Source organism: Apaloderma vittatum, unplaced genomic scaffold (assembly GCF_000703405.1).
Source record: "Apaloderma vittatum isolate BGI_N311 unplaced genomic scaffold, ASM70340v1 scaffold36381, whole genome shotgun sequence".
Lineage (NCBI taxonomy): Eukaryota > Metazoa > Chordata > Aves > Trogoniformes > Trogonidae > Apaloderma > Apaloderma vittatum.
Window position 1 is genome coordinate 1,979 of NW_009701417.1, and position 266 is coordinate 2,244.

The following is a 266-nucleotide window of genomic DNA, read 5'->3' on the forward strand; positions in this document are numbered from 1 at the left end:
TGAAATCAGCTCATTCTCCCTTAGCGAGGGAATGAGGCTGCGCGTGTTTAGGAAATGTGTCCCCTAGTGGATTCAGCGTCCTGACACGACCCCTCTCCATTTTCACATCTTCCTGTTTCCCAGGGCACGTACAGACTGTTGGTCCAATTAACACGACCGCTGATAAAACACCGTGTTACCTCTGAGGCACCTGGACACAACCCCTCTGTCTGAACACGAGCCCTGGGCTCGCAGCTGCATCTGCCCCCTCTGCCCCGCCTCACCCG